General features: G+C 41.7%; 1 protein-coding gene across 1 annotated transcript in view; it reads right to left on the bottom strand.

Moving 5' to 3' along the window:
* CHN2 (chimerin 2) overlaps positions 1 to 24,902 on the bottom strand; it is a 317,587-nt gene that overhangs the window by 262,967 nt on the left and 29,718 nt on the right. The window lies entirely within an intron of this gene.

The raw sequence follows: 24,902 nt of genomic DNA, 5'->3' as shown, positions 1-24,902 counted from the left end.
TCTTGTTTAATGTATCATTTAAAGCTTGTGTTTCCTTATTTTCATTTTGGATGATCTGTCCATTGGTGAAAGTGGGGTGTTAAAGTCCCCTCCTATGATTGTGTTACTGTCGATTTCCCCTTTTATGGCTGTTAGCATTTGCCTTATGTATTGAGGTGCACCTATGTTGGGTGCATAAATATTTACAATTGTTATATCTTCTTCTTGGATTGATCCCTTGATCATTATGTAGTGTCCCTCTTTGTCTCTTGTAACAGTCTTCATTTTATTTTATTCTTATTTTTTATTTATTTTATTTTATTTACTTTTGGCTGTGTTCGGTCCTCGTTGTGCGCAGGCTTTCTCTAGTTGTGGCGAGCGGGGGCTACTCTTTGTTGCGGTGAGCAGGCTTCTCATTGTGGTGGCTTCTCTTGCTGCAGAGCACAGGCTCTAGGCACGCAGGTGTCCAAAGCTGTGGCATGTGGGCTCTCTACTTGTGGCTCGCGGGCTCTAGAGCACAGACTTAGTATTTGTGGCACACGGGCTTAGTTGCTCCGCAGCATGTGGGGTCTTCCTGGACCAGGGCTCGAACCCGTGTCTCCTGCATTGGCAGGCAGATTCTTAACCACCGCGCCACCAGGGAAGCCCTAGTCTTCTAAACGTTTCTTGTATTTTCTCCATTCTATTTCCAAGATTTTGGATCATCTTTACTATCATTACTCTAAATTATTTTTCAGGTAGCCTGCCTATTTCCTCTTTATTTGTTTGGTCTGGTGCGTTTTCACCTTGCTCCTTCATCTGCTGTGTATTTCTCTGTCTTCTCATTTTGCTTATCTTACTGTGTTTGGGGTCTCTTTTTAGCAGGCTGCAGGTTTGTCGTTCCTGGTGGTTTTGGTGTTTGCCCCCAGTGGGTAAGGTTGGTACAGTGGGTTGTGTAGGCTTCCTGGTGGAGGGGACTAGTGCCTGTATTCTGCTGGATGAGGCTGGAGCTTCTCTTTCTGGTGGGCAGGACTGCATCCGGTGGTGTGTTTTGGGGTGTCTGTGACCTTATTATGATTTTAGGCAGCCTCTCTGCTAATGGGTGGGGTTGTATTCCTGTCTTGCTAGTTGTTTGGCATAGAGTGTCCAGCACTGTAGCTTGCTGGTCATTGAGTGGAGCTGGGTCTCAGTGTTGAGACAGAGATCTCTAGGAGGGCTCTCGTGGCTTGATATTAGATGGAGCCAGGAGGTCTCTGGTGGACCAATGTCCTGACTTGGCTCTCCCACCTCAGAGGCAGAGTCCTGACACCTGGCCAGAGCACCAAGACCAAAGAGAGAAAAAGGGAAAAAATATATATATCATTGCTCCCAAAGTCCACCTCCTCAATTTGGGATGATTCGTTGTCTATTCAGGTATTCCACAGATGCAGTGTATATCAGGTTGACTTTGGAGATTTAATCCACTGCTCCTGAGGCTGCTGGGAGAGATTTCCCTTTCTCTTCTTTGTTCGCACAGCTCCTGGGGTTCAGCTTTGGATTTGGCCCCGCTTCTGCGTGTAGGTTGCCTGAGGGCGTCTGTTGTTCGCTCAGACAGGACAGGGTTAAAGGAGCAGCTGCTTCGGGGGCTCTGGCTCACTCAGGCCGGGGGGAGGGAGGGGTACGGATGCGGGGCGAGCCTGCGGCGGCAGAGGCCAGCATGACGTTGCACCAGCCTGAGGCGCGCCGTGCGTTCTCCCGGGAGAGTTGTCCCTGGATCCCGGGACCCTGGCCGTGGCGGGCTGCACAGGCTCTCGGGAGGGGAGGTGTGGAGAGTGACATTGCTTGCACACAGGCTTCTTGGTGGCGGCAGCAGCAGCCTTAGCGTCCCATGCCCATCTCTGGGGTCCGCGCTTTTAGCCACGGCTCGCGCCCGTCTCTGGAGCTCATTTAGGCAGTGCTCTGAATCCCCTCTCCTCGTGGACCCGAAACAACGGTCTCTTGCCTCTTCGGCAGCTCCAGACATTTTCCCGGACTCCCTCCTGGCTAGCCGTGGTGCACTAGTCCCCTTCAGGCTGTGTTCACACAGCCAACCCCAGTCCTCTCCCTGGGATCCGACCTCTCAAGCCCAAGCCTCAGCTCCTAGCCCCCAGCCACCCCAGCAGGTGAACAGACAAGCCTCTCTGGCTGGTGAGTGCTGGTTGGCACCGATCCTCTGTGCGGGAATCTCTCCGCTTTGCCCCCCGCACCCCTGTTGCTGTGCTCTCCTCCGCGGCTTGGAAGCTTCCCCCTCCGCCACCCGCAGTCTCCGCCCGCGAAGGGGCTTCTACTGTGTGGAAACCTTTCCTCCTTCATGGCTCCCTCCCACTGGTGCAGGTCCCATCCCTATTCTTTTGTCTCTGTTTTTTCTTTTGTCCTACCCAGGTACGCAGGGAGTTTCTTGCCTTTTGGGAGGTCTCAGGTCTTCTGCCAGTGTTCAGTAGGTGTTCTGCAGGAGTTGTTCCACATGTAGATGTATTTCTGATGTATTTGTGGGGAGGAAGGTGATCTCTTACTCTTCCGCCATCTTAAGGTCTCTCCCAGTTGTGCCTTATTAACCTTTGAATCCACAGCACTGTGAGCAGTGGCTCAAAAAACTGAGCCCCTGCAGAAGACACAGCAACCAACCTCACCACTTACTCACAGGAAGATCAGTGAATATAAACTATGCCAACAGCGGCCTTACTTTGACCCTTCACTCCTGGATGGAGGGAAGAAGCTCTGACATGCTTCCAGAAACCTATTCTGGTTGTGCAACTCCCAGCAAATCAGTTCCTTCTAAGACTGTCCACTCCACGCAGTGCCTATCTCCCCTCACCCCTCCAGGCTGCATGGACCAGAACCAGGAAGAGGACAAGAGAACTCTGGGAACCTTTTGCTTCTGCCGGAGGCAAGAAGTAATTCTCTCCATGCAACATAAATTCCAGACGATGATCTCATCATGGGTGTCACCCCAGCCTCTTCTCCTATAAAGCACAGTGCAGTTGTTCTAACACTGGGAGAGTCTTCCTCTTTAAGTTGTCAAAGCCTTGCCAAGTGCTCAATAGATGTTTGTTGAACGGAAAAGAATTCTCTGCTCACTTTTCATTAGATGTTCTTACCTCACCCTTAGAACCTCATAATGAAAAAAGAGAACTTGGCATTAATGCATTCATTTTATATATGTATAGATTCACACATTATCAGGGACCCAGCTGGAAAAGGGAGACAGGCAAGAACTGAAGAGGGAGAGATCTGAGGCATATCTGAAGCATGGAAAACCTTTTCACGAGCTGAGAGTAAGTCACTCCCTTACCAGCTCTATGTGGCCTTGGGCAAGTCCCTCAAACTCTCTGGGTCTCAGCTTCCTCATCAGTAAAATAGAGATGATAATACCTTGTGAGTTTGTTCTAAGAATTTAGGATACAGGTTAAGGATGTGGTAAAGAATATGCATTAAATAAATGGAAGCTATGGTGATGATCGTGATGATGATGATGATTCATAAGCTCCTTGAAAAAGAGACTATTTCTTACTCTTACTTGTCCCCACTGAAGTACCTCATCCTGTTTTGCTCAAATTCAACAGGTACTAAGTGTGTGTTGACTTAAATGAATCTCCTTGCCACGTTATTTCTATCCTTGTTCCTTGGTTTTTGTTTTCCTCTTTGAAGAAATGTTTACTACAATTTGTTAGCCTGATTAGACATTAAAGTGAATGAATAGAACACAAATCCTGCCCACCATGAATTTCAGGCAGGATTTGTAGGCAATCTGACAAATGCATAGCCAGTTGGAATAGACTGTTGAGTATTAAAGGTTCCACAAGGGAAAAAGTTCTATGAGGCTCAGCGTCTAAAAAAAATGAGTAGGATTTTGATAACCAAAGAAGAGGGGAAGGCAGAGGCATTACATTAAGAGACATTTCTGAAGAAAGAAGATCAAGATGGGAAAGTGTGGAGCAAGCTGGAGAAACCAGGGGTATCTGGCCTGGCCAATAAGTGTAGGAAATAGAAGACATGGCCTGAAAAGTAGTACAACGTCAGACTAGAAAGAAACCTAGAGGTCAAGATGAAGATTCAGGGCTCAGCTCATGAACAATGGACAGGCACACGTGACCTGGCCTGGGTTCACGGAATCCAAGTCCTGTAAGGTTCATATAGTCTAGTCCCCTCTGAAAGGCCAGGAAAGCAAGTCTAAGGGAAGTTAACTTGCCTGAAGTTACACTGCTCATTAGGAACAGAACTGGGAGGAGCATGCTGATTTCCTAATTATTAATCAGAAGCTGGAACATCCATCACAGGGAAATGGCAACATATGGCATATACACCACACTTCCTTATCCCTCACCCAAAGCAGACATTTCTAATCAATCAGGGCACTCTTTCCTATTGAGTCCAGACCCAGCCTTGCCATCTTCAAAACAGCCTTCCAGTCTGCCAGAAGGCTGCACTGCTCCTGGAAGCAAAACCCATCAGCCATCACGCTGGACCAAGCCTTGCTGCCTTAATAATACTGTAATGCTCGCTTTGAAATTCTCAAAGAGAATGCCAGAAATGACCAAGGAGGATTCAACCACTTACTCCTCTAAGGAGGAGTCACTTGGTTGGTGCATCCCTCCGTGTGGGAGGTGAACTGTGTCCTTCACAGCCTCAGACGTTTCGTCCCCAGCCAATGAGAGTGGTTAACCACGGCCACCTCTGCTCTCTGTGCCACCTTCCCTCCCCTGAAGTTTCTCTTCTACATCAAAATTCCAACCAAGAAGAAGAAGGGGAAATCCCAGCCTCGGAAATGAGAGCACAAGGGCGTAAATAAGTGAACACACCGCTTACGAAATGACAGGGAAGGGGGAAAGTGGGTGTGGGGAAGCAAATAATATATAACCCACAAACTTGAAATTAAGCACCATTCAATATTTCCTTTTCAGTTTAGAAACCACTAAATAAAAATGAAAAAAGAAATCAGGAAGTTCCCTCCTTAGTGTTAACAATAGAACAATCCAGTGTGCTGTTACTCAGGGCAACTTCTTTTTTAAAAAAAAAGAGGCATTGAATGTTCAGATCCTGCGGGAACCCTGCCTGGTAGTCCGATGTGGGTGCACTTCTGGCGTCTAAAAATAGATTTGTGATAGCACTGAACTGCAATTAACTTCAGACTTATTTAAATTATGTAATTTTAGATCAAAAGGATATATCTGGCAAGCACACTAACAACAAATGTGGAAACTGGGGATTTTCTTCCCTCGATAGTCTTGAGACTTGGCGACATTCTTCTCGGCTCTCTGTTGTAATTTGTTCCAACCCTACAAGTGATAACACCTATCTGCGCATATTTTGCAAGCAAATTTCTGGAGTATTTTAAGATCCTCTAATTCAGAATCTGTATAACATACACAAAGTAAAACGATGTCACTTATAAATACAAACATGCCTACCTTATGGTAAACTGGTATATTGAAAATCTGAATTTTAAAAATTGGGATATTGAGGTATTTTCACATAAAATGTTTTATTCATTTCCCAAAAGGACTCCCCATAGAACCCCTTTCAAATGAGGAGTTCTTCCTATGTGAGTACATTCTGAATGGTGCAACTTAGGAAACTGATTTGTACATAACTTTTCAGGATTACACCTGTGACCCAAAGTGAAAGGCACCTACGTTAGGTGAACTACAATGGTCTCAAATTGGTGGAAGATGCCAGAAATGGGGTTTTTTTCTAGGAAAAGTGAGACATAAGAACAGAAGTAGCATATTTTTGAAAGGTTGATTATTGATTGTTTTTTTGTGTTTCTTCAAGGCATTGAAAAAAGTTACATTTTCTGAAAAGTAATTTCCTCCCGTTACCATATTTTTAAAATGTAGTTATTGACTGATTAGATTACAACATAATTCTAAAATAACTAAGCCGTCTCAAAGAAAACACAAAACATGTCTGTTTTTACAAATCTCTCTCAGTGATATTTATTTCCATACTTGTTTTTTGACTACATAAATAATGAAGGCATTAATGAAATGAATTTGTTTCCCTGCAGATGGGAATATTTTTAACATGTGTAGAAGGTTTGAAGTTTATTTCCAAAAAAAAAAGTCATGCTGTAAAAAGACTAGCATTCACCCTGAGAACCGCAATTCCTGTTTTCCTCATAGAAATACTATGATTCTTTGACTTTTCTCTTCCTTTATTTTTAAGAAGAGTCAGTGCTGCAGATTTCTCCAAACAATCAAAGACTCTCAAGATTTTAGCATTTAAACTTCTTCCTTTTCTTTATCCAAGACAGTTCTTAACTAATGTGCAATAAGCATCAGAGAGAGATTGCAAAACTTTCTGAACATAATGGATACTTACTCTATTTAAAGTCTATCCAAAAAAAAAAAAAAAAAAAAAAAAAAAAAAAAAAAAAAAAAAAGAGTCTATCCACCCTGAATCCAGCCCTCCAGAGTTCTTGCAGAAAATTATCTAAAATACTGAGAGAGCTATTCTGTTTCCACCAAGACAGATCACTGACTGCCTTAAAAGATGTGGCCATGGGCTGCACCATTTCATGTAAACATGGTGACATCCTAATCAGCAGTGTGCAGCAGGTAGCCATAGGTAAATGTGCAGCTCCCACTGCCTTTGAATTAAGGCAGGGTCTCTGACGATTCGCATTTATAATCGTCACTCCCAACAATGCCAAAGAGATGGTTTTATACAAATACAACAGCCCCGTCTCTGGTTGCTAGACATTTGCTATGTGTCTTACAAAGCCTCTGGTGAGAAACACCACGATGTGGCAGACAGAAGCATTGTAGAACAGTCAAGAGCAAGGCCACTAGAGGTAGCCTGCCTGGGTTCCACTCCTGCTTTGTCACAAGTCGTATTACCTTGGACAAGTCACTTAACTACATTGGGACCTACTACATCATAGGGTGGTTTTGAGAATTCAGCGAGTTATAGGAATGCATCACCTATAGAGCCTTTGGGACAATGCCTTGCAGAGTAAACACCATGTAAGTGCTTGATATTATTATTATGTTCTATGTCTTATATGACTGGCAGGTCTCAAGGGAAATTAGTGAAGGTTACATCAAACTTTCTAAGTGGCTTCAGGTTGATGGTGGCTCTCCTCTTGGCATAAATTTTGGAAGAAAAAGGGGATTTTTGTTTGTTTGTTTGCCTCTCAACCAAGATTATGCTTGCCTCAGCAGCCCTCTAGCGAAGATGAGAATGCATTGGTCCCTCTTTCTTCCTCTTTGACAAGACCCTTCAGGACTTGCTCCCTGGCACTCTCTCCTGCCCTGTCCCCTCATGCCAGGCTTTGCCCTTTCCTTCAGACTTTAAGCTCTCGCAATGACCAGAGTTCCTTAACTGCTCCATGTTACACCATACCTCTGAAACCTTGTACATGCGAGTCATTTTTCTAGAATGCTTTCCCCCGGTGGTCTACCTGGTAGACTTCTCCTCATTTTTCAAAACTTGGCCCAGCTATCACTGCCTCCAGAAAGACTTTTTTTCACCCTCCTTCTACCCCTGCTCTTTGCTCTGTGGCATTTCTGTCCTGCTGCTGTCCTCACACTGCTACAGTTTGTTTCCTTTCATTTTGTCTCCTCCACTAGGCTGTGACTCTCTTAGGAGCAGACTGTGGTTTATTTTTTCTGTACACACAGCATGTAGTAAAAGAAGTGGCACCTCACAGGTATTCAATACATAATTGTTGAAAAAATATATAGTTTCTTCTACCTGCCCTCAGACTAACTTGCGCTCTCAGACTCATTCAGCTACTATTTTGCAATCTTTTTTTTTTTTCTTACCATCAAGCATTTCAGACAGAGGTGCTGATTCAATAGTCCCTACCTGTCTCACCTATGAGATACGATCAATACTCATTCTGCTTTTGAAATGAGATACAGTATCAGGAGGGAAGGAGATGAAGGAAAACAGAACATAAAATGTTCTCAAGAGAGGTGCTGGGGAAGATGTCTCGTTATCCTTTCCAGAAAAGCAGGGCCTTTAGGAGCCAGGCTCAGGGCACAGTGTTCCTTGGGAACCTCCCCAGGGTGGGGGCTTTGTGCCCTCTGCCTGCACTGTGGGAAACCAAGGTGGAGAATCCAAGTGGTTCTGTTCAGGAGCCAAACCCAGCCAGTCAGCCTGTCCAACAGGCTCCTCACTGGTAAAAGGCCGGCGGCCTGTGGACTAGATTTGGTCCGCAGATATATTCTGTTTGGCCCACGGAGTCTTGAAAAATGTGTAAGTTAGCTGCCAATGTTTAAAAACTAGGAGACTGTACATTTTTTTTTTATTATTTTTTGCGGTACGCGGGCCTCTCACTGTTGTGGCCTCTCCCGTTGCGGAGCACAGGCTCCGGACGCGCAGGCTCAGCGGCCATGGTTCACGGGCCCAGCCGCTCCGCAGCATGCGGGATCTTCCCAGACCGGGGCACGAACCCGTGTCCCCTGCATCGGCAGGCGGACTCTCAACCACTGCGCCACCAGGGAAGCCCAGAGACTGTACATTTTTTAAATCACGGATTTCTGGCTTGATTTTGAGAAGAACTGGCTACAATGGGTTCCCCTCCCTGGGAGGAGCACCTGCTGGGAGCTGAATCGTGCTGTTATCTGTAGGTGGGGCATATATTCTGGAGTTCATCACATTCTTCACTTCGGGCAATTTCTTTAAGTGCCTAGGCACTGTGCAACTGAGTCTATAACCTCAGGGCTAGGCTCAGCAAGGGAATCCAAGCTCTGATGGAAGGAGGTGGGGAATGGAAAAATCAGACCAGAATCTGGAAAGAAACCCAGAACCAAGCGGCCAAGAGCTTTTTATAAGATCTTCATTACTTAGGCCAAGGTAGGGGGGCTGCTGTGAAGAGCAGGGATAAATGGAGGCTAGAATTAATGGTTTCTAGGAAGTGTGGTGGTGGGGACCCGAGCTGATGGCTTTATGGTATGTGTGCATGTATAAATATAAATTCGTATCTCCAGCCAGGACCTCTCTTCTGAGTTCCAGACCCACATATCCAACTGCCTACTTGACCTGTCTAGTGAGTATATCAAATTGAATATCCAAATTGAACCATTGATGGCTTCCCCCAAACCTGCTCTTCCTGCCATGTTTTCCATTCATTCTTCCAGTTGCTCAGGGCAACAACTTTGAGGTCATCTCTGACTCCATATTCTTTCATTCCCATGTCTAGTCCATCTGCAAATCCTGTTCTAGCTCTACCTTCAAAATATCCCAGGAATTCAACCCTGTGTCACCAGCCCCACTGCCATCACTCTGGTCCAAGCCATCATCTCTCTCCTATATTATTGAAATAGGCCCCTAAATGCTACTGCTAATTCCGCCCATGCACCCTGCTGTCCGTTCTCAACACAGACGCCAGAACAATCCTGTGAAAATAAACGTTAGGTCATATCGTTGCTCTCCTCAGCAGCTGCCAATGAGTTCCCATTCATTCAGAGGAACAGAGCCCCTGCTGGGATCTTCAAGATCTCCCATGACCTGTGAACCACCTCCACTCACACACGCCACCTTCATCTCTTACTACTCTCCCTGCCTCGCTCACTCTACTCCAGCCACACTGGTCTTTCTGCTGTTCTTTGAAGCTGCAGGCATATTCCCACGTGTACTTGCTGCTTCCCTGTCCAGGATGTTCTTTTCCCCCACATATCCACTAACCATCCCCCTCAATTCCTTCTGACTTTACAAAAGTGCCTCCATCTCAGGAAGGCCCTCTCTGATCACCCTATCTCAAATTCAACCCTCTTCAATACTTTACAACCCTGCCCATGCCCTATTTTTCCTTCACTAAATTTTTCCTATTTTTGTTTGTAGTCTGTCACTCCCAGGTAGAACATAAGCACCTCAAAGACAGGATTTCACCAAATGTAAAACAGATAGCTAGTGGGAAGCAGCTGCATAGCACAGGGAGATCAGCTTGGTGCTTTGTGACCACCTAGAGGGGTGGGATAGGGAGGGTGGGAAGAAGACTGATTCTCCTTGCTATAGCTGATTCACTTTGCTATAAAGCAGAAACTAACACACCACTGTAAAACCATTATACTCCAATAAAGATGTTAAAAAAAAAAAGACAGGATTTCAATGTTTTTTGTTAAATACTGCATCATCAGTGCCTAGAAGAATCCTTGGCACATAGTCCAATGAATACTGGCTGATCAACAAATATTTGTTAAATAAAATGAATTCATATATATATATATTCTACATTCTTAAGATCATACTTACATATGATCATTCCCAGTGGAAAAAAAAATTTACCAGTTTGCCTGATAACATTAAATTTGGGGATAATACACATAGTATTAGGCCTAAAGCTTTAAAAAGGGTAGATGTCAGGGACTTCCCTGGTGGTCCAGTGGTAAAGAATCTGCCTCCCAATGCAGGGGACACGGGTTCGATCCCTGGTCGGGGAACTAAGATCCCACATGCCGCAGGGCAACTAAGCCCACCACAGCTACTGAGCTCGCACCTCAATGAGAGAGCCCACGTGCCGCAAACTACAAAGCCCATGTGCTCTGGAACCCACACACCACAACTAGAGAGAGAAAAACCAGCAAGCCACAACTAGAGAGAAGCCCGCATGCCACAACGAAGAGCCCGCGTGCTACAACAGAAGATCCCGCGCGCCTCAACCAAGATCCCGCGTGCCCAGCTAAGACCCAACACAGCCAAATAAACAAATAAATAGATATTTTTTTTTAAAAAGGGGGGTAGATGTCACAGTATAAGTGACTGACAAAAATTCAAAAGATGGAATAACAGTAACTTAAAACACCACATATACAATGCTGTGCAGTACAAAGCCCAGGCCTTCTCATTTTAGATTTTGCTCTGGCCCCTTGCAAGACACAGTGGAAAGAACTCTTCACGCACAAGATGTGTCCACTCTGCACCACAGTTTATTCAGCCTCTCCTTTGTCCTCCTATCTGTGTCTTTTGCTTCTCTAGCTTTGGAACCTCTGTTTGTCTGGTCCTGAGGCTGCTAGCCCTGTTACCTAACGTCCTGGCTCACAGCTCATCTCCTGCCTCCATCCTTGGCCTCGAGACCTGTTTTCCTCTCTGCTTCAGCCTGGAGGGGAGATGTTAGACAGAGAGGAACCCAGGAAAGTTTTTGGCAAAGGCCCTTGTTCTATTCAATTTTTTTTTTCCCTTTCTGTTTTCCACCAGATTTTTGAAGTTATCTGGAAAAAAATACAAAGCTTCGTGGTGACACCTAACTATGAGAAAATAAAGTTGAAATCTTCATAACAGCTTCAGAAAAACACATGCTGAAAAGGTATGTCATGTCTGTCCAAAAAAGCAGTGTAAAGCACACTCTAGAAGGCAACGGGATGAGGAATTACTGAAACAGTCTGGAGTCTGATGAGGAATTTACAGACCTGCAAAGGCAAGGCAGATAGCCTGGAAATCTGTCACTTTCCACCAACTTTCCCCACTGAGCCCAACGTGAGATAAGACATTGCTAATTCTATTCACATTAAAACATTTCATATCATGTTCATCATAATGGGAAATGGAAAATGGGCCATCTTGGGGTTACAAAGGTTTGTCTGGCTCCAAAACTCGATGGGGCTGAGATTTTGGTTTCAAGGCCTTAAGCAAAACATTTTGGCTGTTTGGGTGCCATCATCTTTGACACTTTGTGGTAGGCAGAATAACAGCCCCAAGAGGTCCACATTCTAATACCTGGAACCTGTGAAAATGTGACCTTCCATGACAAAAGGGACTTTGCAGAGATGATTAAGGATTCTGAGACAGAAGATTATCCTAGATTATCAGAGTAGGCCCAATATAATCAAGAGGGAGGCAGGAGGGTGAGAGAGAGAAGGCGATGTGAGAACTGAAGCAGAGGCCAGAGCGATGTGGGGTCAGGGGTCAAGGAACATGGGCAACCACCAGAGGCTGCAAAAGGCGAGAAAACAGATTTCCCTCTGCATTTTCAAAATGCAGCTCTGCTAACCCACTCGAGAATGATGACCCTCCAGAACTATAAGATGTGTGTTGTTTTAAGCCACTGGATTTGTGGTAATCTGTTACAGCAGCAACAGGAAACTAATACACATCTCTTCTCTCACTCTCACATCCAGTCCTTCAGCATTTCATGGCTGAGAATGTCCTGAATGTTCTAGTAACCAGGCTAAAGTAGAGACAGGGTGTTTTGTGAAATCACAGCTCATTCTGTGGCAGTTCTTCATCGTCTACAAAGGTGCAGTCTTACAAACAGCCATGGCTAGGTCCAGCAGAGCCTGTGGGAAATGCCAGACTCGCTAATGCAACCCGTGTGCTCAATGAGTCACAAAGATGGGCTTCAAGCCAGGTCTGGGTGGGTCACAGTGATCACCTTTGGCCATCCCACACCCTCTCTGTCACTTATCCACTCTTCACCAGAACTTTTAAAGAATAGTTTGGATCCACTCGAAGAGAAATCCAGTATGAGTGAAAGTATTATTCACTGACCCCATGATGCTATGCTACTACCATCCTTTCTTATCTTCTTACAGAAATCTTACACTTCCCCCTCTGGCTCTTACTGGACTTCTAACCTCTTCTCCTCCTCCAGTGAAAGCTTATTTTCAAGACAATATCTGGTAAACTCATTCACTATAAAGTACACAATGGCTGTGCTGTGACATTTAAACCATACCTCCAAGGGGTATTTACTTTTTAACAAAGATCACAAGACTGTAAACTCAAGAACAGAGTCTACATTCAACTTCTTTTTCATTGGTATCCCTCATCCCTAGTACCATGCCTGGAATTTAGTTGGTCTTGGATCAAAACTTACTGAATGAATGAATGAAACCGTACCAACAGAGAGAACACCTATACTATCTGCTATAAATGTTAGCACTTCCTATGATATGGTGATAAACCCTGTTTTCATGACTGCCTTAAAACAAACAAAACCTTGGAATAAGGCATACTAAAGGTGACCACTACTCCAACGTTACCTTAGCTTTCAAATCACCTTTTAAAACACCAATTTAATTACTTTAGTGGTGATGAATCTTTTCTAAAAATGGAGAATATGAGTACAGAAGGATCATGTGACTTGGGATATACTATTGCCACAGTAAACTGAGAAACAGAGAACAAGGTTCTAAACTTTCAATTTGACTGAAAAGGGGGCCCAAACCTCTAAGTTACCTTATAGCTTTGATTAGCATTCACAGAGTCTTCAGCTACTCAGAAGAACCTCAAAGTACCAGACAACTCTAACAGTCCAGTAGCAAATGCTCCTAGGTCATTGTTAAAAACTCGTCATTGGCTGAGTCTTAACAAATCCTGAACAAACCTAGGGTTATAACCTGGGGTCAATGGAGGGTTTCCATGTGGTCTGTGGGCCTTGTTAAATTTTATGCAAAACTTTATATTTACGGGCATGTTAGCTGTTTTAAAGGGATGATTCTGACCAAGGAAGGTTTAAAATCCACTGCTTTAAGAACTGGTTCTAGCCATCACGTCTTCTTAACGTACAAATTCTTACACTGGTACCTTTTTTTTTGGTGTCATTGTCTCAAAAAATCATCTTTTCATTCAGTCAGTTGGTCACTGTATTAAGTTTTCTATTACTGCTTTAACAAATTATCACATACTTGGTTGCTTAAACTAACATAACTTTATTATAAATTGTATATGTTTATATTATAAATTTATTATATGACAGTTCTGAAGCCTTTCTGGGCTAAAATCAAGGTATTGGCAGGGATGTGTTTCTTCTGGAGGCTCTAAGGAAAGGAGAATCCATATCCTTGCCTTTCCCAGTTTCTAGAGGTTACCCAACAGTCCTTGGCTGCTGGTCCCTCCCATCTTCAAGGCTAGCAATGGCTCACTGAGTTTTTCTTACTTCAAATTCCTCTGCCCCTGACTCCTCTGCCTCCTTCTTCCACATTTAAAGGATCCTTATGATACACTGTGCCCACCAGGAAGATCCAAGTAATCTCCCCATCCCAGTCAACTGACAGCAACCTTAATTCCATCTGCAAAACCTCATGTCCCTCTTGTCGTGTAACATAACACATTCACAGGTTCAGAGAGTGGGATGTAGACGTCTTGAGGGACCATTATTCTACCTGCCACAGTTACTTAACACGTTCCTTGAGTACCCATTTCTTTCTTTTTTTTTCACATCTTTATTGGAGTATAAATGCTTTACAATGTTGTGTTAGTTTCTGCTGTACAACAAAGTGAATCAGCTATATGTATACATATATCCCCATATCCCCTCCCTCTTGAGCCCCCCTGCCACCCTCCCTATCCCATCCCTCTAGGTCGTCACAAAGCATCAAATTGATCTCCTTGTGCTATGGAGCAGCTTCCCACTAGCCATCCATTTTACATTTGGTAGTGTATATACGTCAATGCTACTCTCTCACTTCATCCCAGCTTCCCATTCCCTCCCCACCCCCCACCGTGCCCTCAAGTCCGTTCTCTACATCTGCGTCTTTATTCCTGCCCTACCACTAGGTTCACCAGTACCACTTCTTTAGTTTCCATATATATGCGCGTTAGCATACGGTATTTGTTTTTCTCTTTCAAAAAGATACATGTACCACAATGTTCACTGAAGCACTATTTACAATAGCCAGGACACAGAGTACCCATTTCTATTATGAGGTTTTGTAAGGGATTTTGGAAAAATACTGTTTCACATAGTCCTTACTCTTCAGGAGAGAACAATAAAGATGATTAACAGCTGCCACTGTTGAGCATTTCCTGTATGCCAGGCTCCTTTCTAAACACATAATACGACTTAACTCATTTAATCTCACAACCACCCCAAGAGTTAGGTAGTACTATTACCATCATTTTAGAGAAAAGGAAACTGAGGCACAAAGAGACAATGTTTCCTGCCCAGGTCACACAACTAGTTTGGTGGCAGGATGGGTTTTAAATACAGGCACTCGGACTCTGAAACCCAAGCTCTGAACCTCTATGATCAGTTTGTTCTTTAATATAACTTTAAGAAAAAAGGGCATTAACTGGGTAAACAAACAAAAACAATATAAACTGTAGAAATAACATAAACCTCCAAGCAAAAACAGGACAATGGAAATGAAGACAAGTCATAACAAGGAATGTTAAAAAGACTGGCCCACATTATAGATGTATGAGGACCATTCAATGAAAATAATCAATGAATAGTCACTGTCACCATCGTTCCTTTAAAATAATGTTTGTCATAAAAATAACTGAAGTTTTCACAGAGTGTATAAATAACAGTTCAGAAAGAAGCCTGCAAAATTTAATGGCATCCTGCATTCAACGGACATTCGACAACTCTAAAATATGTGAGTGCACACAAAAGATCACACGGTCAGCTCAGACTGGAAAGAGATGGCCTCAGCCAAACCCCAGCACTACGAAAAAGATGCACCTCTATTCTCGAATAAAAATACATACCAGGTCACTCATTTTGTTTGTAGGTTTGAAGCTACCAGAATGAAATTAAGTATGCAAAATTCAAGTGTGACTGCTTCTTAGACATGGAAATTGTGTCTGTTGAATGCAACTCTACAGGGGAAAAAAAAAGAAGAGCTAGAGTATATTGTTTCTCAAAGGGAGAAAGCAGCTGTGATGCTGGGAGAGTGATTTAGGAAGGCTTCCTGGCTGTGCACATAAAAGGATGAGAAGAAATCTGGTCAGATGAGAATACGAGCTGGCCACTAAACTAGAGAGAAGGTTAGGAAAATACAAAGGAATTTTTTTTAAAAGTAGCTTTTAAAGGAAGACTGGAAGAAAGGGTAAGAAAAGAAAAATTCCCATTTTAAAGTCCCATCTCACTTTAATTCTGACTATAAAAATGACAGCAAGGTCCTGAATCTATTCTCTCCCAATGATGTCCTCATAAAATGTCACAGTTTTACAAATCTGTTTACAAATCCAAGGATGACTGTCCTTGCTGGCATCTCTCAATCCCAACCTTGGGTCTCATAGTCAAAGTGTGCCCTTTCTCCTCCTTACACAATCACCGGGAATTGCATGATTCAGAAACAAATACACTGGAAGGAAAAGTTGCTGCTGTTTGTGTAAGGAAAAGTGGTTTAGGCTTCAAATTATTGACTAATATTATTAGTAATAAAAATAAATACTTAAACTGCAATAACCTGAAGACACACAGTGAGAAACTCAATTAGTAAGATGATCTGTGTGTACAGGAATCATGATCTTTTGCTAGGATAAAAGGTGAACAACAGGCAACATACAACCAAAAAAGGAAACACTGTTAAACTTAAATACAAATGCAGAATGTTCAAGAAGCAGCCTGTATCTCCCTTAATACACTGCAACCGATAATCTAAAGTGCTAATGACAGTACCAGAGCTATAATTTGGTCCACAAAGAAACATCTAAAAGGCTAAAGTAAGTAAGTGGGAAAATGTTCACCCCCAAAGTGCAGTAACGATTGTTTCTTCATACTTCTATAGCAGTGCCCCTACGTTATCTTTGCGCTTGGTTGAGAACGATATATTATCATTAAGGAGACATCGTTTTGTTTCTGTTGCTTAACATTTTCATTAATGACTCAGAGAAGAATTTCATGGTAACACCACATAATGATGAAAAAAGAGGACAGCAGAGAATAACTTCAAACATAGACTCCAAAATCAAAGTAATTTGGGCAAATTAGACTACTAAATTTAGTACATCAGAAGAGGAAAACGAATGGCACAAAATAAAACAGGGGGATGGGCTGGCTATGTCCAATACAGGAAAGATATGTAGATAACATTGCCCACTGTACAGAAAGATGACACCATGGAACATCTTCCTCCTGGCAAAACGCACACCTTTTCTCCTGCTGGTGATGGATATTTGCTAATTTAACCACACTCTCCTCCAGTTCCTCTGCTAACACATAACCTGCTTGCCGTGACCGTAGAACACAGTGACAATATTTAAATAGTGCACTGAGGACCCACTTCACACTGGCCCCATGGACAAACAACTTTGAGTTGAAGTTGAACCAGCAGATATACAATGAAGGACAGAATATCTCCCCCAAAGCAAGCTCAGTATTGCACCAGACATATGCAATATAGTTTATTGAAACTGTCCTCCTGCCAGGCTCATTACAAAGCAATAGGCAGTGCAGTAAGCTAGAAGAGGTTTATCAATTCCTGCTTATGTGACCACGGGGCTGTGTATTTAACCTTGTTGAGCCTCATTGCCCCTCATCTGCAAAATGGGCGTAGTAAAAACCCTAGCTGGCCTCCCAAGATGTTTTGAGATCCAAATTGATTCTATACCTGAATGCACTTCGTAATAGGTAAATATTATCAAAGTACAATGTCCAGTTCTTGGTATAATAAAGAAATGTGATCACAGTGAATGGAAAAGGCTTTGTAAATGAGCCACGCAAAAAAAAAAAAAAAAATTCAAGATTTGGGAATGTTAAAAGGGATGGATTTTATCCTGTGGGCAGGGGGGTGGGGGAGGGAAGACAAAAATTGGGCCATTTGATAGTCTTTAAATATATGAAAAGATTTCATTGAGCAGCTAAAACAAAAACAACCAAACTAAAGACAAAAGAAGAGGAACTGGGTCTACCTTGTACCATGAAGGATTTAAGTAAGTTATCTCTACAAAGAATTTTTGGTTAGTAGGAGTTGGAATACCAATGAGACAACACAATCTTCATCCCTAGGAATCATTACTAACTGGGCAAATACTTTTCTGAGGCAACAAAAATACAATCATTCCAGAAAACAGGCAAATGGATTTAAATTGCCTTCTAAAGCAAAATCAGCAAATTTTCACTGTAAAACACCAGATAGTAAATATTTTAGGCTTTGTCAGCCTTACAGTCACTGTCACAAGTACTCAGCTCTGTCGGTGTATGCGAAAGCACATTCACACTTACATACCACAGACAACACTTAAGTGAAAGGCTGTGGCTGGGTTCCAATAAAACTGTATTTACAACAACAGGGGGCGGGCTGGATTTGGCAGTAGGCTGTCGTTTTCCAAACCCTCATCTAAGGGTTTCTTCCAGTCCTAGGATTCTAACCGATAAAACACAGCTGTAGCAAACAGTGACAATCAAACCAATGAGAATACCATCATACTCATTAATGCAGCTATGTAGTACGTCACTGAAGTGGGTGCCATTCTTTCTATCTAGAGTCTGGGAATATCGCTAATTGATCCTTGTAATCAGCTCATTAGGAGAATACATCACTGGTGATTTTTTTCCTTTTGCGCAAAACATTAAAATGTTTACATACGTTTATGGTTGTAATATCCAGACTTCGTGATCCCAGTGTATAATATTACAATCTGGTGCACTAGGAAGCATATGTCATATGCTCAGCTTCATCTTTTTTTTGCCAATGGGAAGTCTTTTCAGATAAGGTGAAGACTCATGTGGGAACAGACTACCTTTGCCCTTTTTCTATCTGCTACTCTTTCATCTCAACTTTCTTCCTCATCCCACCGTCCTGTTAGAAAGACAGAAACAGCACCCCTAGCCCAGAGAAAGCGTGGCCAGGAGCTGGGCAAACCAAGCTAGTGGGCCTGGGAGCTTTAAGGGTTAAAGTTGGATATCGATTCCATCCTTGAGTCCGTGGGCCAGAAAGGAAAGCATGTCACTAGGCTTGGAAATCAGGCTAAACTGGAACAGAGTGGGTGGGAGCAAAAGGAAGAGTAGACGTGAACCGAGAGTTCAGGAAGGAGAATGGGGCTGCAGTGCCACAGGCTCGTTTATCTGGCACCCTGCCCTGGCTATGTGGGTGGATTGGCCTCCTTGAAACCTGGGGTCATAAGGGACAAACAACCCCCCCACTTTGCTACTGTGCCTGCAGCCAAATCATCTTGGACTTTGATCACATCAAATTCTCTACCTTGGTGTATTTATTTCCTGATATTGCCCAATGGGGAGCTTATTTTTTTTAATCTAACAAATTTAATTAATGAAATATTGTTGACCTAGCCATTACAAACGTGTAACACACATCTATATGTGTATTTGTGTGTGTGTGTGTGTATATATATATACACACACACACACACATTTTAAAAGGCAGCTTCTCTGTGAATTAGAAGCAGTGACTTCTAGGTACCCTGATTTTAAGCAACTTGATACTATGCTTAGCACTGAGTACATGGGGCTGAGAACTTATTTGTTGCACAATCTGAGGCCTCAAATTCAAGAACAATCTTGTTGGTGCCAGCATCCATGGGTGAAGAAAGGTTCTGAAGCCTTGATATATTAGTGGGAATACCCAGGATAAAACAAAGGAGTGAAATTCTTTTGAATTTGGACCATAGATACTAGGCTTGGATTACTCAGGGTTATTTCTGTTGAGAGTAACAGATGATAGAAGCCCCAATTCCAACTGGTTTGAGCTAAAGAAAAAAAAAAATTGTGGTAGCTAAAAGGCCAGAGGTAGAACTTCAGCCACAACTCCATTCAGGTTCAGACACCGTGATGCAGGGCTCACTTCTCCATCTCTCACCTCTGCCCCGACGTGGGTGTGGTCTCTCTCAGTTCCCATGTGGATGATTGCAAGGTGGCTACAGTTTAAATCCTCAAGCAAAAGCCAGAGCAAATGGCTGATGGTTCCTGTGCCCCTTCCCGCCCAATCCCTGAAGCTCTTTTCTGTGAAGCTGGAGTCACAAGCCACCCTCAGAAGCTCTGAATGTGTATGGACTGAGAAAGTCAGGGAAAAGTGGACACCCATAAGAAAATCAGGGGCTTTGCTACAAGATGGGAGAGTAATGGTGGACAGTAGACAACCCTTATCAAGGAACTCGATGCTTCTATCTCTATGGAACAGACAACTTAATGGAGTGCAGGTGGCTAATGGCAGAAAGGAGATCACTGAGTTGGGAAAATGACTCCAAGTCAGAAGAGTATGAAAATGGAAATGTTGATGGCTTGATGTGGGCTACAGTACCCAGCAAGGCATGAAGACAATCTCCTCAAGAAGCTTCCTGCTGCCAGTGGGATGCTGTGATGGTGGGAGCCAGGGGGAAACAAGTCCGATTAACTCTGCCAAAACAGTTACAGCTGGTCGTAATGTCATACCAACCAGTGAAGTAGTGTGGTCCTAAAATATTCTAACAAATGGCAGCATCACATCACATCTCCCCACAGATCTAATGACTTGAGATCAGGGAACTGCTATTACTCCTTTCATAAGCACAAAATGCTGGGAATTGTGTGTAATTATACATTCCAACTTGCTTCCGAAAACATGAATGCCCTCTACATATTTCACAGCTTCAGGAAACCTTTTATATTCTCCACTTTGTAGATGGGAAAAGTAAAGACCAGCTTAAGAAATTCATTTTAGGAGGAACAAAGAAAAACATGGGTCATCAAAATCTATTTTCTATGCTTACAATAAAATTATCTTCTTCTTATTTGGGGTCTACATTGAGAAAGTTAAAAGCAAAATTATGATCCCCAGGATAATTTCAGAGAAAACCTGAAAATTCATACCATAGATAAATTGGTATGAATTTGATTCTGATTTGCATAAATTGATTTTTTTTTTTACCTTAATGGTATAAATTGGGTGACTGTTGAATTCTCTACTTTGGTTTGCTTAAGAACATACGGCATTTTAGCCAAGATCTTAAAATACAGACCCAAGCTGATGCTCAGGGTCACTGCTACAGAGTAAATAAACAGGATAAAGCTCTGTGAAGTTTCCAAGGAGAAACTAAGATAGTAACTGTCTTCACGTCAGGAAATATTGTCTATTTTTCTTTTTTAAAAATGTGCTGCTTTTCTAGCTGACTATAAAAATCGGTGACTCACGTTTGCATTTCATGCCACCATGCTCTGTGCGCTGGACTATCTCAGACTTACCTAAGCTTACATCATGGAAGTTTCCAAAAAGTCTAAATACTTTAGGACTTTAGTTCATTCTTCCCCACTCATAATAAAAGATTTCTAAAAGATCATTTTAAAATGTTAAATTTCACTTCATTTTTCAAAGTGTTTGGAACACTAGGCAATCAGTTGAGAAAAGACAGCTCATTGTTCTATGTTTTTTCCCCACAGAGAATTTATGTTTCAAAAGATATTTTTAAAAAAGGAAGGTTATTTAATATGTCTCCCCAGCCAACCCAGAATCTGCTATAAATTCAAAATTCATTCTCCTACAATGTTCTTAATTATAAGATAAGTAATCGTTCTGTGTTAGTTTAATTCTGTCCTATTTATCTTCTCACGTGGAATGACATATTGCAAATACCATTTGGGGAGTTTTATTAATAAAGGCCTAATCCCATGGCTTATAGGACATGTCTCAGAATAATGTTTTAACTACACGAAAGCTCGGTGACTACAACACCCACTCAATAATTATAACTCTCCCCCATGTGAGGTAAGTCGCCTTCCCCAGTGTGATTAGTGATGATTCCTCAAAATGGGTCTCAAAGAGCTCACAGCAGGCGATCAGCTTCGGTTTCCTTCTGCCTTAGAGATTTTCCACGGTATGGATAGGAAACCAAGAGAGATGCTAAACTATAACACTAATGTCCTCTAGAATCTAATTCAGTTTTACAAAGAGAATCTTTGGAGATTTTGCTCTAAACAGACATGCACATATCTCCATACAGATAGACAGTCAGAAGGTATGTGTGCGCGGGCGGACACACACACACACACACACACACACGCGAGTTTTCCATATATTGGTTTGGATTGACTGATCTGGGAACTTAGTCACTGTATGTATAATAATATTGTCTTTCTTAGATCTCACATGTATATAAAAGCCCAACAACTACTTCACATTAAGTTTGCATATTTGATGGCTAACATATCTTTCTGGACTAAATTTGCCATGTCCAGATATAATAGGTCAACGTTATAATTGGGCCATATTTCCCCCTCTTGATTTAGACAAATTACGGATTAATTTAAATAATTTGTAAAGCATGTGATGACAATTACGAGAGAAGATCCTATGTTTTGTTCCATCTGCTTTAAATCTACAATGAGTTTGAAAAGGGTTCAGATTCAGGATTTCAGAGCTCTGGCTTTAGCAATTCCCTGCAACTAAAAGCAATCTTGCTGTGATTGAAAATGGAGGTGTCAACTCAGGCAGGCTACAAATTGCCAATAGAGGGAATAGCCATTTTAAATTACCTCCAAAGCCCAAATAAATTCTCCTGAATGGAAATCTGCCTCTATCCTTATTTTCCATCACCAGGAGATGATACGTGTTTTACTCATCATGCACCATCCTTTCTATTCCTTTCTACTGAGGCAAAAGAGAATGAGCAAATGGACTTCTAGACTGCACTGCACTGGGCTCTGCTTACAACATAAGATGTATAACAAATAAGATTATCATATGAAAAATATGATTTATCGTATGAAAAAAAACCTTCCATTAGAATAGCATTTTACCCATTGTAGGATTATTTTAAATATAGAAATGAGAATATGTGGAAAATGCTTTGTTGACTTTAAATCTACATATGGATTAGCTGTTACAGGCATTCAACTGCTTCTCACAATAATCTTTTTGGTAAGCAGAGAAGGTATAATGTTCCATAGCTTTAGCAGACACTTGAAACTGAGACAAAAGATATTAAGTGACTAGGATTACAAAGTTAGTAACAGCAGAAACAGCTTCTGACTTTTCTCTCCTGTGACCTCTCCTTAAGCAAAGCAGGGTTTTAGAAATAAACCCAGTTTATGCCTTCAACGAACAGGGAAAAAAAAATGTTTGTATTGTGAGACTTCTTCTCATCATAACTTAGGTATGTTACTTAGTTGCACACGTAACTTAGTTAAAATAGTAGTATCTGACTAAGCCTAAAAGTCTACCCTTTTCAGTTATATTTACTGTTTCACATGTAGTGTCACTTAATCAGGAATCATTTCATAATTTTTCATAATTGCGACATTTCTAGGGGAGAATAAGAATTCAGTTAATGATTAAGCGTTAATGCCTTCTTAAATGGGACAGCAATTTCACCTAATAGTTTTCCTTTCATTAAGTAGCCTTTAGCATGATCTGACTTGGGAATATCAGTTGGGACTGTCTCTCCTATCATGTTTGTTTGCTGCTTCTGCTACTGTGGTGGTTTTAACAGTCTAGTCAAATGTGATTACCTTCAAAAGAATTTTAAGTCAACAAGAAATGGGACATGAAAGTGGAGAAGATATGGAATTTTCATACACTTCTGGGTGGAAATATAAACTGGTAAAACAATTTTAGAAAACTATTTGGCGGTGTCTTATAAAACTGAATATATACATACCCCACGACCTAACAATTCTACTTTCAGGTATATAGATAACAGATAATGTACATAGGTGCACATACAGAATATTCATAGCAGCATTTTCTGGTAGTAGTCCCATATTGGAAATAACCCAAGAATCCATCAGTAAAAGAATACATAAGTATACAGAGATAAACATATAGGAATTGGAATATTCTACAAAAGTGAAAAAGAATGAACCATGGGTAGACATAATATACAGATGAATCTCAAGATATAATGTTGAGTGAAAGAATCTAGATATAAAAGAGTATATAAGTGCATATTGTATGATTCTATGCATATAAAATTCAAAAACAGACAAAATTAATCTACGGTGAGAAAGTCAGAATAGTGGTTAATTTGGGGAATGGCAATAATGACGAATCAGTGTTTCATTGGAAGGCCTAAGTAGATTGGCTCTATCTACCTGGGTGAGGTGAGAAGGCTCTGAGCAAAAGGCAAGACTAAATGAATGGGAAAATATTTGCAAATGAAGCAACCGACAAGAAATTAATTTCCAAAATATACAAACAGCTCATGCAGCTCTATGTCAAAAAACAAAAAACCCAATCAAAAAATGGACAGAAGATCTAAACAGATATTTCTCTAAGCAAGACATACAGATGGCCAAAAAGCACATGGAAAGATGCTCAATATCACTAACTATTAGAGAAATGCAAATCAAAACTACAATGAGGTATCACCTCACACCAGTCGGAACGGCCATCATCAAAAAGTCTACAAATAATAAATGCTGGCGAGGGTGTGGAGAAGAGGGAACCCTCCTACACTGTTGGTGGGAATGTAAATTGGTACAACCGCTATGGAGAACAGTATGGAGGTTCCTTAAAAAACTGAAACTAGAACTACTATATATATCATCCAGCAATCCCACTCCTGGGCATATATGGGGAGAAAACTCTAAATCGAAAAGATACATGCACCCCAATGTTCATTGCAGCACTATTTACAATAGCCAATACATGGAAGCAACCTAAATGTCCATCAAGAGAGGAATGCATAAAGAGGAGGTAGTACATATATACAATGAAATATTACTCAGCCATAAAAAAGAATGAAATAATGCCATTTGCAGCAACATGGTTGGACGTAGAGATTATCATACTAAGTGAGGTAAGTCAGACAGAAAAAGACAAATATCATACGGTATCACTTACATGTGGAATCTAAAAAATGATACAAATGAACTTATTTACAAAACAGAAACAGACTCACAGACTTCGAAAACAAACTTATGGTTACCAAAGGGGAAAGTGGGGGGAGGGATAAATTAGGAGGTTGGGATTAACATATACACGCTATTATATATAAATTAGATAACCAACAAGGACCTACTATATAGCACAGGAACTCTACTCAAGAGTAATAACCTATATGGGGAAAGAATCTGAAAAAGAATAGATATGTGTATATGTATGACTGAATCACTTTGCTGTACATCTATCTGAAACTAACACAACATTGTAAATCAACTATACTCCATTATAAAATAAAAATTAAAATAAAATAAAAGACTAAATCAATTGGGAGATGACTTGGGATGCTACAGCCAAGAAAATGGAAGAAAAGCTGCTAATACAGAGTTTTAACTATAAGGACAGGGAGGACAGAGTGAATTCCTTTCTCCAGGTCAACAAAAAATCTAAAACATCAACTTGATATTGTCAGCCTTTTTTTTTTTTTTTTTTTTTTTT

The sequence above is a fragment of the Neophocaena asiaeorientalis genome, unplaced genomic scaffold, assembly GCF_003031525.2.
Source record: "Neophocaena asiaeorientalis asiaeorientalis breed wild unplaced genomic scaffold, Neophocaena_asiaeorientalis_V1.1 scaffold36, whole genome shotgun sequence".
Lineage (NCBI taxonomy): Eukaryota > Metazoa > Chordata > Mammalia > Artiodactyla > Phocoenidae > Neophocaena > Neophocaena asiaeorientalis.
Note: the sequence above shows the minus strand (reverse complement) of the source record. Positions and strands in the feature narration are given on the sequence as shown.